This window comes from Pinus tabuliformis, chromosome 8 (assembly GCF_031772625.1).
Source record: "Pinus tabuliformis cultivar Carrire ecotype Pingquan chromosome 8, CPIR1, whole genome shotgun sequence".
Lineage (NCBI taxonomy): Eukaryota > Viridiplantae > Streptophyta > Pinopsida > Pinales > Pinaceae > Pinus > Pinus tabuliformis.
The window spans coordinates 268001763-268018962 of NC_142294.1; positions in this window are offsets into that span (position 1 = coordinate 268001763).

A 17200-nucleotide genomic window follows, 5' to 3' on the forward strand; every position below is an offset into this window, starting at 1 on the left:
TATACATTAAAATAATCTCTCTTGTTAACTGGTATAGTCAAGCAATTAGTTACCCATCCAAGTCATTTTTAGAAATATGTTTTCTTAGACACTTCTAGTCATAATATTTATAGAAGATTCATGCAAATCCTTTATATATTTATAAGCAGTTATTTTCTGGTGATTCTAGGAAGTTCCTGGTCTATGTAAAATATATTTGACAATGAGAAGGGTGTGATTCCCCCTCTACCTCTTTGTAAATATTATCATGGTATTAAAGTAGGCTTAAACCTCTTCATAAAGCAAAGAGCACAATGTAAAAAGTAAGATCTAAAAATTTGAAGGTGAGGTTGTGAGTGGGTGGTGAATAGGTCACTATTACCATTTTCATTAAATAAACAAGGTTATTGTTTGCTGACACATAGCCATGAGTAGAGTTGTGAAGGTTTTTTGGCATGTGAGAGTAGAGCTTCTATTTTCATCGATATGTGCATAGTTACACTAGGCCTAAATAGTAGTTTTGGAATAGAACCTAAGGTGCCACTACCATTTCCTTGAACCATTTACAACCCTGTTAAGCTGAGCCAGCATAGTGTTTTGTTAGAGGGAGAGTTATGGTCGACTACTATAGTTTTATTTGGGTAGTACACCAATTGGTATGACTGTTGAATACTATTGGCTTGAACTATTTGTGAATATTAAAAAAAAAATATTATTTTTTTCTTACTTTAGATTAATAGTTTACTTAGAGTAAGTCGAGAGGGCTATTAAATTTTCTTGAATGCTTCATGACTTATGGTTAAAAGTCTTGTCTTAAGAGTCAAGTGATATTTTTTTAAAAGAAGGTTTTATTAACATATAACTCTATATGGTGAATTATATAAATATATAATTTTTATGATTGGTATGGTGGTGATTGGTAGTTGGTGAAAATATTGGTTTTAAGGTGTCTTATTTATTTGTGAAAAGAGGGTTTTGACATAATTTTACTTTGCAGAAGAGAGTTTTAGTTAAGAAATGAGTAACTGAGTATTGAAAAAAAGGATGGGTGTAGTTGTGATATTTTTTTTAGCATTACAGTGGTTTTTTAATGGCTTCTACAAGTAATCTTGGGAAGAGACAAGGACCAATTCTTGTTGGCAAAAACTATGAGTTTTGATCCATGAGATTGAAGAGCTCCATGCAGGTACATGAATGTTGGGAAGCAAGTGAAAATGGCTTCATAGGGCCAGATCAAACATATTTTTAGGGAATATCCAATAACCATAAAGATAAATTTGAAGAAATAAGGAAAAAGGAGAACAAGGCCATGTTTTTGATCTAAAGTTTAGTGGATGGAGATTTTTCCCCAGATATTAGGAGCACCCAATGTGAAGAAAGCATGGAATATCATGGCATTTTCATATCATGGTAATGATCAAGTGAAAACTATGAAGATTCAAACCCTCAAGAAAGTGTCTTAAAAATTGAAGATGAAGGAGATAGAGAATGTTGACCAATTCATGAATATAGTGATGAGAGTTATGAACTAGCTTAGGACTCATGGAGAGATGGTTGAAGATAAAAAAATATGGAGAAAGTTCTTAGGAGCTTATCTAAGAATTTTGAGATGGTTTTTATTACTAAGAGGAGTCCAAATATCTTTCCAAAGTGATGGTAGAGGAATTTAGGGGATCTCTCTTATCTCATGAATCAAGAACCTCTATGGAGGATGAGTCCTTATAACATTTCTTCAAGAATTAAGCATCCATTCATAGAGGTAGAGGTAGATGAAATAGTGGAAAAAGTCAAAGAGGATGTGGGAATGTTCAAGCATAAGGAATAACTCCACCAGAATAATAATCAAAATCAAATCAGTATATAAACTCTAAAAATTAGAGGGGGAGAGGTAGAAGATTGATAGTTAATTCAATTGTGTAATATGATTACTACACGAAAAATGACCATTACAAAAGTGAGTGAAAAAAGGAGCATTCGGGTTTAAACAAGGGTAGAGGAAATGTCTCCAACAATGAAGAATGAGAATCTAATTCAATGTTCATCTCATGTCAAATCGCTGAAGAATACCAAATCAATGATTTTTGGAAGCTGGATAGTTGTTACATCAATTATATGATAGGTAATAAGAATTTGTTTCTAGTATTGATAATTCTATTCAATATGAAATTACTCTAGGATATGGCCATCATGTGAAGGCCATAGGAAAACGTTTTGTGTCTGTATAGACTAAGAAAAATATGAGGAAAGATACTGATGATGTTTTTTATGTACCAAACCTCAATCATAACTTGTTAAGTATTAGCTAGTTGAGTGTAACAACACTAGGTTAAAAGTTCATATAATAGTCAATAAAGGAAAAATAAGGCCAAGGTCATGGGACACGTATTCCAAGCTAAATGTTGCGAAAACAATCCTAGTGGGCATCACTTGTTGTGTATTATGGCTAAGGGGAAATTGGCAAACGAAATGGGCTTTGAAAAGGCAAAAAAGTCATTATTGGTGTTTTATTTATGAAAATAAAGAAAATAGGAGAAACGGGAGGTGAAAGGTCACAAGTTGCATGTGAGGAGGAAATTGAAGGAAAATTAAGGAAAATGAAAAAATTATAGGCATCAACAATAAAAATACATCATAGCATCAAATTTTATCCTTTTCTAAGTTTTGTTTTGGAACTAGTCTCATAAAGGAGAATAGCACCAAGACGAGAAGGAAATAAAACAAGAAAGTAAAGGAACGATAAGGAAAGCAAAGGAAAGACAATGAAATTAAAAGAAAGAAAGGATCAATCAAGGAAAGGTTGGATCAAACAACTTCAGCGAGAATACTTGCAAGTAACAGGTTGCATGTGTAATTTCCTAGTTGGTTTTTCCATGCATGGTATATGCATGTGTGTATTTGTTTCATTTGTTGTCATTGGCATGGTTTTTTTGGGTTTTGACAGTGGTTTTAAAATTTCCTTACCATTTCTGGATAGTCATGGTGTGATGGGATTCTTTCTTGGTTGAGCTTTGGAATTCCAAAAGTATTTGTATCTGGGTGATGTGCTCTTAGGAAAATCCCAAGGGTTGGGGTTGGAGATAGTTTTCTCCGGGACGCCCTCAATGTGTGGGTGGAGATAGGAAAATTCCTTAAGGGATGGTGAAGGAATTCTAGGGAAAATCAAGCTCAGTTTGGTTTTGTGATCTCAGGACTAGTGAGGGTGGAGGTGGTTTAACCTCTAGATTCCCTTGGTTTTTTATGGATTGGTTTATCCCATGATATTCCACATTCATGCTTGGAAAATGGCACAGGGGTGATTGGCTAAAAAAAATATTTGATTCAACCAATATATGGTTGGGTGGTACGAGGAAGTCCTTGAATTGATTGGATTTTTCATATGGTTAATAAGAGCTAAGTTTGTATTGTCTTTGATGAGTAATTGTACTTGTATTATGTGGATTTAATGGTTGTTCTATCATTGTTATCTACCTAGTTATATGCTGGTTATAAGCATGGATATATGATGGATCTAAGTATGAATCTTATCAAATTTTAATTAATGAATGTCTAGTTAATGAATGCATGACTTAATTGGTGTTATGATAATTATTGTGAGAAGGTATTGGTCCTTATTGGTAAGGCTTAGATAAGTTCCATATCCCTACATTGATATATGCATTCATGACCTATAGGTTGCATGTTTACCATGTGTTTAAAAAAATGCTTGTTCTGGTTGGGAGGGGTCAGGTCAAGTCCTTGTTCAATTTCTTGGTTTATAAGCTTTATTTCTAAGTTATTAATCATTTATGGAAGTTTCATTGAGTTCTGGGTAGAGGCCTGAGTCCTAGCCCTGAAAAAGTGGCTTAGAATTTGGGGTCATTGGCATAGAACTCACTGGAAAAGTCCATAGTTTCTGGGAAGCAAGAATATGGGTGTGACTGGAGGCATAAAGTCACTTTGAGGTCTTCTCAAGGGAGTGATTGAGAGCCCAGGTCAATAAAAAAGAGAGTTAACTCAGGGATTGGACACCTGGAGGGGTTAGGTAGCTCCTAGAGGTCTTGTAACACTCGATGGAAGTCAGTATGGTATTAAGTTACCGCCTCCATTTACATAAGGTCATATAGAATTTTTAGTCTTATCATAATGACCCTCAGCTCATATTTACCTCGGGAAAATCGATGAAAGTGGGTAAATGTTGGAGTATGCAGTTATAGGGTGGTATCAAAGCTGGTTGTGCTCTATTTGGGTAAAATATGATGTTGTAAAGGTTATGGTTCTAATACATGGGCTCATGGTATACAATTTGTATAGTAATGTATGCTTTTGTTATATATATATATATATATATATATATATATATATATATAGATATCATGCTAATGTGGACTGATTTTGTAGATGAGATAAGCTTCCCTTGAACGTCATTGAGGTATGGATTTGACTTGGCATCTATTTAGTTTATCTGACATGGCCTACTTGCAAGAAGAAGAGAATTAGAGATGATGAGAAAAATATTAGACTATAGTTCCCATGAATCTCCCTACATATTAGTTATGCAGCAAGAAGATGAATATTCTCCTGGTATAGCAAATACATTGAGGAGTTTGAGGGAAGAGACTAGAAGTTGCAATGCAAATAATGATAGATTGGTTGAGGTTAGGAAAGACTTGCAAGGGCTTAGGAAAAGTAGGGAAAGGTTAATGTAATGATTCTTCATAGCTTGTCATATTTGCAGAGGTGGGGACGATTGAGGATTAATCAAGAGCAGGAAGAGAAAAATAATGGAGCCTATGGTAGCAGGTCTCGGTCTAGATAAAGGTTGGATAAAGGGGATACAACAGTGGCGATAGATCACTGGATACACCTGACCAGAGGATTGGTATGTATGGTCATCATTCTAGTTCCTTATCCATGATACATTATCATCGTCATCTCTATCATCATCCTTATAGGATGAGTGAGTACTTTCCTGAGGAGTTCAAGAAAGTCAAGCCTCCTACATTCGATGGAGAGATGAAGAAGTCAGAAGATGCACAGGCATGGTTTCTCGCAATGAAGAAATTCTTTAGATTGCATAACTATTCAGAGAACATGAAATCCAAAATAGTTACCTTTAGTCTTAAAGGGAAAGTAGACATTTGAGGGGAAGATGTGAAGAATATCAAGGGTATTCGAGAATAAGAGTTGATTTGGGATGAGTTCGAGAGACTCTTAAAGATTGAAGTACCTATTAAAGAGGTACTATGATGACAAAGCTAATCTATTTTATGAGATGCAGATGGGAGATGTGACAAATGATTAGTATACTAGAAGGTTCCTAGAGTTATTGAGGTATGTGCCTTATCTTAAGGATGAGAAGGTTAAGATTTATGGATTCATCTGTGGGTTTCCAAAATCATATAGAGACCAAATCAAGTTTGATGATCCTATATCATTGGAGGAGGCCATCCAGAAGTTGAAGCATTGTTATGAGTAATCAAATTGCAAATTTGATCCTAATGATGATTTTAAGGGAAGTGATAAAGGTAAAGGGAAATGAACACCAAAGTGGGGTAGACCTTAGGATGAAAGTGAGAAAGAAAATGGTGCTCCTCATAAGAAGTTCAATTAAGTTGAGAAGGGACATTGGTCGCAGGCTCGAGAGAAGCAAAATAGATGTGATGGTAGGGGACCATTGAATTTTTGGATATGTGGAAAAGATCATTGCAAGAAGGATTATACATTGTACTAGGGTGGTAGGCCTTATACCTATAGCACTCAAGAAGCAAAAGTTGGGGATGTTGGTCACAGCATTCCTTGGATTTATGTAGGTGTGGAAAAAAAATAGGCAAATCACCAAGCATCCATTATTGAGATGGAAGGTAAGCTCTGTGCTTGAGTTGTTTCTATTTTGATTGATCCTAGGTCTATTTATATTTATGTTAATCCTGACCTAGTGGATAAGTGTGGCTTGAGAAAAGAAGTGCATGTAGAGTCTTGGTTGTTGCAGTTGGCTACAGGTACTAAGAAGAGAGTTCATCACTAGGTAAGAGCTTGTGCATTTGAGTTGAATGGTATGCCTACAACAACACATCTGAATGTATTGCCATTGGGATCATATAGTATGATTTTGGGTATGGATTAGTTGTGTCTTCATAGGACCAAAGTAGATTGTTATGACAAGGCCATTGAGTGCCTAGATGATAATGGGGAGAAGAGAATATTGCAGAGAAAGAAGATGCCTACATCAATTATGATGGTCATAGCTATGCAGGGTAAGCATAGTTGCAGGAAGGGGTGTGTAATTTTTACAGTTCATATTTCCAGTGACAAGGGTAATGATGTTGAGAATGAAAAAATATTCAAGAGGTACCCTCTATTACAAAAGTTTCAAGATGTGTTTCCTACAAAGATTCTAGAGTAGTCTCCCCACAGGGAAGTGGACTTTTCTGTTGAGTTGGTATCAGTAGTAGCACCAACATCAAAGGCGTCTTATAGGATGAGCACACCAGAGTTAGTAGAGTTGAATTTGTAGCTCAAGGAAATGCTTGATAAGGGATATATTAGGCCAAGTGTATCACCTTGGGGTGCACTAGTATTGTTCATGAAGAAGAAGGATGGCTCTCACATTGTGCATTGATTACAGGTAACTGAACAAGGTGACGATCAAGAAAAGGTACACATTGCTGAGGATTCATGACTTCTTTGATTTGTTGATGGGAGAAGCGGTGTACTTGAAGATTGATTTGAGATCAAGATACCATCAGGTATGCATCAAAGAAGAGGACATCTAAAACACTACTTTCAGGACCAGGTAGGGGCATTATGAGTTTTTTGTAGTTCCTTTTGGTTTGACTAACGCACCAACTACTTTCATATGTTTGATGAATAGTGTATTGCATCCTAATATGGACAAGTTTGTTATTGTATTCATTGATGATATATTGATATATTCTAAGAATGAGGAAGAATATGTCCAACACTTAGCAGCAATGTCGAGGTTGGTAAGAGAGCATTAGTTGTATGCTTAGCTTAGCAAGTGAAACTTCTTTTAGAAGTGGGCATCTCCTAGGGATGTTGATGAGGTCAGATCATTCATGGGCTTAGCAAGTTACTATAGGAGGTTCATCAGGAACTTCTCACACATTGCATCTCCTATTACATCATTGCAAAAAAAAAGGTAAGAAATTTAAATGGACAGAAGAATATGTAGGCATTTTTGAGCAATTGAAGAAGTTGTTGACAAATGCTTCAGCTCTTAAGATTGTAGATCCAGATAAACAGATTGTGGTGTGTAGAGGTGTCTGCAATAGAGGACTCTGTGGAGTCTGATTGTAGGATGGACATGTGTTGTGCTATGCGTCCAAGAAACTAAATGAGCACAAGAAAAACTATGTGAAACATGATCTTCAGTTGGTAGCTATTATTCATGCCTTGAAGATGTGGAGGCATTATCTTCTTGGTAGGAGGTTTTTATTGATGAGCGATCATAGTGTGTTGAGATATTTGTTTGACCAACCAAATCTCAATTCCAGGAAATCTTGATGGTTGGGCACGATTAGTGAGTTTTATTTCGAGATTAAATACATTAAGGGTAAGGAGAACAAGGTTGCATATGCTCTCAGTAAGAGAGTGCAGATGAACCACATTACAGTTGTGAGCTTGTGTGGGAAAAATTTACAGGATCAGATATTCCAGGTAGGACAATAGTATGATAGCTACAGGGAGCTTAGGGACATGTTACAATAGGGTATAGGTGATCAATATGTGGACTATCATCTCACGATAGTTGGTTTGGTGAGATTCAAAGAGAGCATCTATTTGTCACATGACAGTGGCCTCAAGAAGCTTATCTTGAGGGAGTTTCATGTCAAGCCAAATTCAAATCACCCAAGATATTTGAAGACATTGAAAATATCAGGGAAGTTCTCTTATTGGCCTAATCTAAAGAAGGAGGTGGCAGAGTTTGTGGCTAGATGTTTGGATTATCAATAGGCGAAAGCAAAGTGTTAGCATCTAAGTGGTTTTCTTTAGCCTATTCCGATTCCAAAACGGAAATGGGAGGTCATTTCTATAGATTTCATTACAGGTCTTCTGAGGAGATTAAGGCAACATGATTCTATCATGGTTTTGGGCAATAGGTTGAGCAAGGTGGCTCACTTCATTCTAGTGAAGACTACTTATTCAGCTAGTGAGGTGGTGCAAGTCTTCATTAGGGAGATAGTGAGGTTGCATGGTGTTCTGAAGAAGATTGTTGCAGACAAGGATTCTAAGTTCACTTCCAAGTTTAAGGAGTTATTTTTTGATTTGGGGACAGAGTTGGACTTTAGTACAACTTATCATCTATAGAAATATGGATAGAAAGAGAGGGTCAACAAGATTATGGAGGATATGCTGAGGATGCATGTCATGCATCAACAGAGGAGATGGGAGGAGTACCTTCCATTGGTCAAATTTTCCTACAACAATGGTTATCAAGAATCACTGAGAATGGGATTTTTTGAGCCACTGTATGGGCGTAGTTGTAATACTCCCATCGGTTGAAGTGATCCAGTGAATAGGGTGCTTATTGGACTGGATATGTTGGCAGAAATGGAACTGGAAATGCAAGTTATAAAGAAGAATCTAAATGAAGCACATGACCGTCAAAAGTGTTATGTAGACCAGCATAGGAAATTTAAAGATTTTCAGGTCGGGGAACATGTGTATTTGCAAATCAAGCCCAAGAAGAGCTCCTTGAGGATTGGATCATGTGCCAAGTTGGCACCACGGTATTGTGAGCCTTTCGAGATCCTTTAGAGGATTGGACTAGTGGCCTACAAACTTGCATTGCCTTCAATAGTGAAAGTCCATAATGTTTTCCATGTTTCATTTCTTAAGAGATATGTAAAGGATGTTGATCATTCTATTGGTTGGTCTATATTGTAGGTGGAACTAGAAGGAGAATTCTAGTCAAAACCTCAATGCAAATTGCAGTGAAAAAAAACTCATGCTCCATAATAAATTAATTGAGCAGGTTAAAATGTAGTTGAAGGAATTTGGTCCCGATGAAGCTACATGGGAGATGTATGATCAGATGTGGGCTATGTATCCTTCACTTTTTTCTAGTGAAGGAAAAGACGTTTTTTGTATTTGTACATATTTATGTATGGTTTCTATTGTAAATACCACAATAAGTTTGTGTTATAAATCTCCAATAAGCAGTATGGATGTCAGGTTATCATGTTTGTCATAATGGTTTTGCTTTTGAGTAGGTTTTTCATTGTAAATACTGTAACAAGCTTGGTTATAAAGCCTCATGGGCAGTATGTTTTGATTTTCAACGGTCTTCCTGGTAATAGGTGTCACTGTACACTGGGAATGGTGTTCCCCTAAGGGGGATAAATTTATAATAGTCCTGAGTTAAAAGTTCGTGTAATAAATTTAATAAATTCAAAATAAGAGCAAGGTCATGGGACACATATTCCAAGTTGAATGCTGGGAAAACCATCCTAGTGGGCATCAATTGTTGTGTATTATGGCTAAGGGGAAATGGGAAAAGGCAATGGAAAAGGATTTGAAAAGGTAAAAAAGAATTATTAGTATTTTATTTATGAAAATAAAGGAAAACAGGAGAAAAGGGAGATGAAAGGTCATATGTTGCATGTGAGGAGGAAATTGAAGGAAAATTAATGAAAATGAAAAAAATAGAGGCATAAATAATAAAAAGACATTGAAGCATTAGTTTGGGGAGTTTTGTCAATTTTCTTTTGGAATTAGTCTCAGAGAGGAGAAGGAAAGAAAGCAAGCAAAGGAAGCACAAGAAAAGCAAAGGAAGGACAAGGAAAGCAAATGAAATTGAGGATCAAGCAAGGAATTGCTTGATCAAGAAGCTTCAGTGGGGATACTTGCAAGTAACAGATTGCATGTATGTTTTACTAGATGGTTTTGGCATGCATGATATATGAATGTGTTTTTGGTTCATTTGTTGTCATTGACATGGTTTTGTCAAGTTTTGATAGTTGCTTTAACCTTTCTTTTCCATTTCCGCATAACCATGGTATGATGGGATTCTTTCTTTATTGAGATTTGGATTACTGAAAGGTTTTGGATACAGGTGAGGTGGTCTCTAGAAAATCCCAAGGGTTGGTGGTAGAGATGGTTTTCTTTGGGATGCCCTCAACAGGTGGGTGGAGACAGGAAAATTCTTCAAGGGATGGTGAAGGAATTATGAGGAATCCAAGCTCAGTTTGGTTTTGTGATCTCGAGACTGGTATAGGTGAGATCATGGTATGATGAGGGTGGAGGTTGTTTAACCTCTGGATTCCCTTGGTTGTTTATGGATTGGTTTATCCCATAATATCGAACATTCATGCTTGGCTAAAAGAAAGATTTTTTTAAGCCAATATATGGTTGAGTGGTACATGGAAGTACTTGACTTGGTTGGATTTTGCATATGGTTAATAAGCGCTATGTTTCTCTTGTCTTTCATGAGTAATTTTACTTGTATTATGTGGCTTTAATGGTTGTTCTATCATTGTTATCTAGTTGGTTATATGTTGGTTACAAGTATAGTTATATGACAGATCTAATTATGGTTCTTATCACATTTTAGTTAATAAATTTATGGTTAATGAATGCATGACTTAATTGGTGTTATGACAACTATTGTGAGAAGGAATTTATCCTTCTTGGTAAGCCTAAGATAAGTTTTAGATCCCTATGTTCAGATATGCATTCATGACCTGTAGGTTGCATGTTTACTGCGTGTTTGAATAAATTATGTTCTGGTCGGGAGGAGTCAGGTCAAGTCCTAGTTGAAGTTCTTAGTTTAGAAGCTTTGTTTCTTTGTTATTCATCATTTCTATAAATTTCATTGAGTTCTAGGTAGAGGCCTGAGTCCTAGCCCTGAAAAGATGGCTCATATTTCAGGGTCACCGACATAGAAGTGACTGGAAAAATCCATAGTCATTGGGAAGTAGGACTATTGGAGAGACTATATTCTTACTGTCACTTTGCGGCCTTGTCAAGGGAGCTATTGACAACCCAAGTCAGTAAAAAATAGAGTTAGCTTAGGGGTTGGACACCTCGAGTGGTTGGGTAGCTCCCGTAGTTCCTGTAACACCAGAGGGAACTTAGTAAGGTCTTAAGTTGTCGAATCCATTTCCTTAAGGTAATATATAAGTTTGAGTATCATCATAGTGACCCTCAGCTCCTATTTACCACATGCAAACCAGTGAAAGTGGGTAAATGTGGAAGGAGGTGGTTACATTGAGTGAACATTGTTATGATCCCATATTTAAAGACTACATGTGCACAATAATAGATATGTCACGTAATAGAAGACTTGTTGGAAAGGTCCAAATGACTAAGAATATAATGTTCCCATTGAGTTTAAGAAGTTTAAATAGGTCACAGTAATATCCACAAAATGTCTCAAAAATAGATGAGACCTAGTTATGGCAACTTAGATATGATCACCTACCTTTTAGAGGTCTTAATCTATTACATAAATATTCAATAGTTAAGGTATTTCCCATATTGAATGAGAAAAGAAACACTTGTGAAAGTTGTATTCTTGGGAAGCATCAAAGAGATAACTTTCCAAAAGCCTCCTAGAGAGCCAAGGAACATCTAGAACTTGTCCACACACATCTACGTGGATCCACGTAAACTCAATCTATTAGTGTCCAAGATTTTATTTTCAGACATTAAACGATGATTTTCGCAAGAAAGTTTGGGTGTATTGTCTCAAGAACAAATCAGATACATTTTCAATGTTCAAAGATTTTAAAGTTGTTGTAGAAAATTAAAGTCGAAATTTTGTCGATGTTCTTAGATTAGATGTAGGAGGAGAGTATGATTCAAACGAGTTGGAAAAGTTTTGCATACAATATAGAATTAAAATATATTTCACCAGCACATATAATCCACAACATAATGCAAATGTTTAATGAAAGAATTAGACCATTATAAAAATTGCAAGCAATATGCTTAGAAGTAGAAATTTGCCTAATTATTTTGGAATGAAGTTGTTACTTGTTTAGTCTACATATTGAACATGTTTCCAACACACAAGATGAAATGAAAAGTGCATCAATAAGCATGGAGTGGTCGAAATTCAAATGTTTACCATTTGATATTTTTTGGTTGTATTTCTTCTCTGCATATTCTAAAAGAGCTAAGAAGAAAACTTCACAATAGAAGTCAAAAAGGCATTTTCATTGGATACAGTGATCACTCCAAAACCTATAAGTTATATAATTCACTCAATAAGAGTGTTTTGGTGAGCACAAATGTAAAATTATTTAAGGATAAAACATGGAGTGATAAAGACAATGAAGAAATAAATAGGTGATATCCATTCATTCTAATATTTGAACTAGTGGAAAAGTCAAGACAACAAGTGATGTGATGGATTCAAAAGAAATATTTTAGAATAACTCTTCTCACAAAAGTCTCCATTCAGAAACAAGTCCCTCGAGCAAGTTTTCCAAGGTTGCAAGTGCAAAGATAAGCACATAGTCCTACTTCCACCAAAGTGTGAACAAATTCAATGAGAAATCAAAGAAATAATCCTTCTTCTAGCATTGAGTCAGAATATTTTGTGAGAAATCACTGAATAAAGAGCTTAAGGGAAATATATGAGCAGTGCGTTGAAATTGATCAACGAGATTTTTTTTCTTTCTTATTATACTATCATCCTACCTATTTTGAAGAAGCAATGAAAGAAGAGAATTAGGTAGAAGCCATGAATGAAGAAACTGAAGCTATTGAAAGGAATGAATCATGGGATCTTGTTGATTCCCCCCTTGTAAAAACAACATTCATGTTAAGTGGGTGCACAAGACAAAATTAGATGAGAGAGGCAAAGTACAGAAATATAAGGCAAGGTTGGTTGCAAAAGGATTTGCTCAACAACAAAGTATTGACTATGGTGAAATCTGTGTTCCATATGCAATGTTGGATAATATTCAAAGAGTGTTAGCCATTTTAGTGTAGAATCTATGGTCATTTTATTAGATGGACTTGAAGTCAACCTTCTTGAATGGAATACTTGAAGAGAAGGTGTATGCTGATTAGTGACCAAAATTTGAAGTAAAAGGAGAGGAGTACAATGTGTACTAGTTCAAAAGATCTTGGTATGGCTTGAAGCAAGCATTAAGAGCTTGGTATAGCTGGATTGACTCATATTTTCTTAGTAGTGGGTTCAACAGGAGTAGTAATATGCCATCCCTCTATACCAAATCAGATCAATGTAAAATCATTATACTTTAAATTCATCTTGATAATATAATATATACACGAAACTTGATGTTAAATGAAATTAAAGCTACTATGAAAGAAAATTTTGAGATGAAATACCTTGGTATCATGAGGTGGCTTTTGGGAATTGAATTCAAGCCATTTACTCAAGGAAGCTTCATATGTGAACAAAACATTCTATAGAGATCTTAAAGAGGTTCAAAATGTACAAATGTAAACCAATAGAGACACCTATTGCAAAAGGAAAAAAAATAAGCAAACATGATGATGGATTAGTTATGGATTCAACATTGTATAAGAGGTTTGTAGGAAGCCTCATGTACCTTACTGCAAATAGACCTGATGGTATGTATGCATTTAAGTATTGAGGGTATTTCGCAATGCATTATATTAGATATCATTTTTTTGGGATTCAACTGCATTAAGAAAGTCATTCATCTATGACCATTTCCATGAGAGGTAGTCGTAACTGATTAATTTCTCATGATTTTTTAATAGTCCACTTAGCACTCATTGCATTGGGTGATGTTCACAGGGGTGAAGAAGTGGGATTGAAACTATTGAAATGAATCACATAGCATCAATCATCACTTCCGGGGCTTGCACCTGATAACTAGGACTTCTCAAGAGGTCACCCATCCTAGATCGCCTCTAGCTCAAGCACGCTTAACTATGGAGTTTCCTCCACAATCAAGCCCACTTAGCTTGCTACCCAATTTGCAAAAGCTTAGCAAGTATTGTGCCTCATGAACCATTCAAGTAGAGCTCCCTTCACTCTTATGTATTTAAGTATTGAGGGTCTTTTGTAGTGGATTATATTAGATATTGTTTTTTTTGGAATTCAACTGCGTTAAGAAAGTCATTCATCTATGACCATTTCCATGAGAGGTAGTCGTAATTGACTAATTTCTCATGATTTTTGAATAGTCCACTTAGAACTCATTGCATCGGGTGATGCTCACAGGGGTGAAGAAGTGGGATTGAAACTAGTGAAATGAATCACATAGCGTCAATCAACGCTTTTGGGGCTTGCACCCAGTAACCAGGACTTCTCGAGAGGTCACCCATTTCAGATATCCTCTGGCTCAAGCACGCTTAATTGTGGAGTTTTCCCCACAGTCAAGCCAATTAGCTTGCTACCCCATTTGCAAAACCTTAGCAAGTATTGTGAAATTAGGTACATTTACAGATTCATGGAGTCTCGTAAGGAATCTCACTCAAAAGTTAGAAAATTAATTTTGAGATATATTGTAGGTGCAACTAATTGTGGATTATTGTATACAACTTCTAAAGGAAACATACTTACAAGATACACAGACAATGATTTTGATACTATTATTGATGATAGGAAAAGCGCTTGAGGATTTGCCTACCATTTGGGTAGAACTTTGATTTCATGGACTTCTAAGAAACAACTAATTACATCAATATATTTTATAGAAATAGAATATATAACAGCTACTGCAAGAACATGCCATGCAATACATATATGAGTAGTTTTGAAATATCTTTCACATCCTGAGAAGGAACCAACTATTATCTTTTGTGGCAGTAGTTTAGGGATTTCATTGTCAAAGAACCATGTAGTTAATAAGAAAAGAAAGGACACTGACACACACTATCACTTTATTCAAGAGTTTTCCAACAATGGTGATATATCTCTTCAATTTTGTAAATATATAGATCAACCAATAGATATCTTCACCAAATCATTGGGAATAATTGTTTTTGAGTTTGAGAGACAACACTTAGGCATTGTTAGTGTTGACGAATGTAATTGTTTATATTTGGGGGGAGTGTTAAAAATAATTAGTCCAAGTAATTTTTAGAAAAACATATTTGTTAGTCTTCGTGCAAATCCAAGATATCTTAAGAGACAGTTAATTTAGGTGATTCTGGAAATTTTCTTGTCCATAGAAATCTATTTAATAATGAAAAGAACATACATTGCCCCAAGCATTTGCCCATTCTCTCTCCCTCTGTCTAAATTTTTACCCATTCGCTCTTTGCCTCTATGTATATTTTTTCATTATTGACATATCATACTTCACCATAATAATAAGTTAGAAAAAATGAAAGTTCCATATATTTTTTCAAAATCCTCCTTTAGAGCAGTGAGTTTTTAAAATCCCAAAATCTCTTAATAATAATAAGATCCATTTATGTTAAAACTACAAATTGCACCACATGTTGCAATGGAAGCGTCATAAGGCAGTAGCATAAGAAAGAGTAGCATGAAGAAACAAGCTCTGATATCTTATGCAATTTAATTGAATATCTAAATTATAAATATAAATGATTCTATTTAAAAAATAAATTTAGGTTTGGATAAATGTTTGGATAAAGAAATTGGTTTTTTATAGCACCACACATTAAGCCTCTTCTATAAAAGAGTTCAAGTTGCTAAAATAAGCTATATTTAATCAATATCCAATCTATATAATAAAGAAGTTAATAGATATATATCACAATTTTAACAACCTTCATGCTCCTGTAGATGTAATTGTATTGGTAATAAACATATAAGATCTTCTCCATCTTACCATTATATTTTCTTGTCATCTCTCTACTGTATGTTTAGCTTAGTTACAACAAAATAAACCCTATTTGCGTCTTGAATTTTGTTCAACATCTCTAGCTCCTCTAGTGTCTAGCTCTTAAACTTTTCTCTTCAATTATTCCAATTCATGGTTCTTCATGTCTTCTTAGGTTGCTCCTCTTCATGGTAGAATCCTCATAGTCCTCAAGTTGTCTGCCATTCAAAAACCTTCCTTCTAAAAAAAACCTTGCAGATGCAGACTCAAACATTCTTTGTTGCAGAAGCAAACATGCAGTTTAGAATGTTGCAACCAAAAAAGTTTTACGTACACATGGACACTATCATGTTCTGAATAGAGAGCATGACCAGGGACACTATCCAAAAATATCATGCCGAGAGCTAACTACCTAGGAAAGAAAGTAGTGCATTATGATGCTACCCAAACATACCCTGCTGGCCAAGAAGGAAGCAATCCATCTAGGGCCATTTTCCTCAAAATCTGGACTGGAAAACTGACCTCCTCATCTAAATGTCCAACTGGTCTAGACTCTGAAGAATGTTAAAATTAATTCATTCATTATTCCATGTATTTAATTAATCCAGAATGTATAACATATCAATATTCTGGACTCTGAAGAATGTTAAAATAATTCATTCATTCATTCCATATATTTGAGTAATCCAGAATGCATAGTAGATTCTTTATAAATAGATAATATTGTCGCTAAAAATGGGATTTGTGTAGCATAGAGAAAGACCCATTGATTGAAAATATAGAAAGGGTATTATATTTTATCTTTACTCTCATATTCGTAGGGTACAAACAGTAATTACAAAATGCATGCTCATAAGATGACCAAGAACAGGGAAACATGCCATCCCAATTTGAGAAATAGTACCATTTCATGTTCAAACACAAAACACTTTATTGATAGGATATCAATTTACAAAATCTAAAAATGAAGGAGGCCAACCAATTTGTAAATCTATGGATTTGATTTTACAGTCTCAATAGCTTGTACCAGATCATTTAATTTTTCTCCTGTCACTTCTTTAACAATCTTTTTACCCTTCAAAGTATTGAAGGTGGGCACAACCTTCAGTCCCAGCTCCTTTGCCAAAGGTTGTAACCAAAAACATCAATCAAAAGAATTAGTTTAAGATATGTTAGATATCACAAACAAAGGAAATATTTAACAAGCAATTGAAATATGGATTTGAGAAAAAGCATGAGGAAAAACAGAGTGTTCAGGCAATGCCACTTTATCCATTAAAGAGACAAGTGAATAGGAGTGTAATAAATATTTGATAGATAAATACGGTGTCATAGAAGAAGTGAGATGATGAACTTAAGTCATGAAGTACGTCAAGAAAATCAACATACGTTTTTCTCCTGGTTGCAGTCAAGCTTCAGGAACACAGTATCAATGTATTTCTCTGATAGTTCTTGTAGTTTGGGAGAAATAATCTTACATGGAC